This window comes from Nannospalax galili, unplaced genomic scaffold, assembly GCF_000622305.1.
Source record: "Nannospalax galili isolate Female #2095 unplaced genomic scaffold, S.galili_v1.0 scaffold1623, whole genome shotgun sequence".
Taxonomy (NCBI): domain Eukaryota; kingdom Metazoa; phylum Chordata; class Mammalia; order Rodentia; family Spalacidae; genus Nannospalax; species Nannospalax galili.
In genome coordinates this window covers 108,551-111,124 of record NW_008349082.1, presented here as the reverse complement: position 1 = coordinate 111,124, position 2,574 = coordinate 108,551, and the positions used below count along the sequence as shown (strand labels likewise).

At 45.1% G+C, this 2,574-nt stretch overlaps 1 long non-coding RNA gene across 3 annotated transcripts in view; it reads left to right on the top strand.

Moving 5' to 3' along the window:
* The window catches only part of LOC115072587, a 6,881-nt gene that overhangs the window by 1,098 nt on the left and 3,209 nt on the right, over window positions 1-2,574 (top strand). The window contains exon 2 of one of the 3 annotated variants that reach the window (XR_003851631.1): window positions 38-123. The exons of 1 other annotated variant lie outside the window; for it this stretch is intronic. This is a non-coding gene — a long non-coding RNA (uncharacterized LOC115072587). Of the gene's footprint in view, window positions 1-37; window positions 124-1,808; window positions 2,185-2,574 lie in introns of those variants that run through there. One more of the 3 variants, XR_003851632.1, reaches the window with a different exon arrangement.

Sequence of the window (2,574 nt, the reverse complement as noted above, 5' to 3'; positions counted from 1 at the left end):
GATATGAGCCATCTTTTTGGTGGTTATTTATTTTCAGGTCTTAATATCTGTCGTTCTGTACTTCCCTGGTTTGGGGCTTGTTGGTGAGAGCTGTGATGCTGTTCTACTGTGTGTGCCTTGTAGGTGAGTTGGCGTTTTTTTCCCCTTTTAGCTTAATATTATTATTTCTTCTTAATTATAATACGTCATCAATACATTCTTTCCTGGGTATATGTATCTGGAATTCAAAGTGCCTCTTGTGTTTGAACTCTCAATTTGGGAGATGCTCTGCTGTAACTTCCCTGAATGGACCCCCACACCTTTAGTATTTAGCTCTGCTCCCTCCGTCCCGTGGACGCCAGGCTCGGTCTCTCCATCATAGTCCAGGTTTCTTGGATGTTGTGCTCATGTTTGTTACATCTGTTTCCTTACTGATGTCTGAAAGTCTCATTCCGTCAACCTTGTCCTCCATCCCTGATGCTCCTTCTTCTTCTTGGATGAGTCTATTGGTGATGCTTTCTGTTGTGCTTGTGATTTAATTCATTGAGATTTTTCATTTCTGCCATTTCCAGTTGGGTTTTTTAATCACAATTTTCTTGCTGTGTTGCTTGCTGACATTGAACACATTGTTTTTCACTACATTTGTGGTCTGTCATATTTTTACTGGGAGTGACTGTAATCAAATGATTGGTTATCAGTGGTGTGTAAATTCATAGTCAGGAATCACAAGTAATTGCCGATCCCCCACGTAGAGACTAAGATAGTGACACAGATTTTTATGACTTAGAGCACACAAACTTTGTTTTGAGCACATTACTAAAGCCATTCCATTTTCCTTCAGGCTAATTACAGAAGACATACATGGAATATAAACGAATTTCGTGTTTAGGCTCCTGTCTCATCCCATGACATCTCATTATGCATATGCAGATATTTCAAAATACAAACAAAAAATTGAAACCAGAAACACTTGGTACCAAGCATTTCAAATAAGGGATGTTCAGCCCATAGGAAAGCGTTGTATAGTTATTTTCTAAATGCTATTGAAAGGACCAGGAGTATAGGTGCGGATGAGCAACCACGGGCTAGAGGCCGAGGCCGGCAGCTCCTCCCTCATTCCCAGCGTGCAGATATTTCAAAATACAAACAAAAAATTGAAACCAGAAACACTTGGTACCAAGCATTTCAAATAAGGGATGTTCAGCCCATAGGAAAGCGTTGTATAGTTATTTTCTAAATGCTATTGAAAGGACCAGGAGTATAGGTGCGGATGAGCAACCACGGGCTAGAGGCCGAGGCCGGCAGCTCCTCCCTCATTCCCAGCGCTGCTGACACCAAGCCAGGCATGCCAGGAAGTGGAGCAGTGCATCCAGGTGTCAGGTTATGGTGCAAAGGTCTCGGAACACTAAAATGGTTCAATGTAAGAAACAGATGTGGTCTCAGGAATGCGGCCAAGGAAGATGTGTTTGTAAACCAGACTTCCATTAAGGAGAAACCCGTGAAGTATTTTCAGTGGAGGAGTTGGAGAGGCTGCGGACTTTGATGCTGTTGTAATAGGGTGTAAAGGAAGTGAGCGGGCCCTCGTGGGGTTCCAGTTCAAGGCAGTTAATAACGAAGCAGACTGAGACCCTTATAGACACTGTCCTTGTTGTAGGGGTCCACCACATAATTACAGTAGAGCCAGAAAGAATAGGGAATTTAAGAAGTGCTTCTTAGGGCCAGGCCCAACCACGCTGGCCCTAATGCGGGGAGTTTCCTACCTTACTACACAGAGACCCTAGGCGCCTGGACCACAGTATTACAACCCTTCCGAGAAGGAAGAAGTGATGGAGGCCGACAACCAGGATGCAGGAGACAGACTGTGTATTGTGTTACAGACTGCCGTTCCCCAAGGCCTTCCACACCTAAGTGCCTCAAGAGGATGGCGATAAAGAACACGGAAAATCAAGAAGCTAAGACTCAAAGTTGGCCGCCACCTCCTTTGATTCACTCCCAACTTCAGTGACCAAAGCAGAAAATCCTAAGGCACAAGACGGCAAAGAGGCAGAAAGCAGCCAACCCACCAGCTAAGAGTGTGTCTGTTCCAAAGGCCGAGTACATGGCAGCTGACCGTTTCTGCTATGATCCAGCTTAGTCACCCGCCCAGAAGAAACGAACATTGAAGTCAAGGAATAAGAAAGGAACAGAAGATTAGAGCTGAGGATTGTAAGCGCTCGCTTTCTGCTCACTGACCCGATGAACTGGAATTGTAGCTGCTGCCTTATTGATGCAGCACGAGGTTATGATTTTTGCCTGAAGAGATCTCTTGTGGGTGATGGCAGCCTTTTTTATTCTTAAAATTGTAATATTGAACACAATGTAAATACTGTGTAAATGCAGTATTGATAAAACAGTAACAAGAAAAACATTTACACTGCGCGCACTTGCCGTCCCTCCCCCACGTCCCTGCATCTCCCTCCCCTTGTGCCCTTCCTCCTCCAGTTGTCCTCCCTCCCCCGCTCCCCCCCCCAGCCCTTTCACAGCTTATGTGTTGGCATCTCCACCCCATACCTAAAGCTTTTCTCCATCTCACAGGCTCCTTTCCAGTTTCCTGGC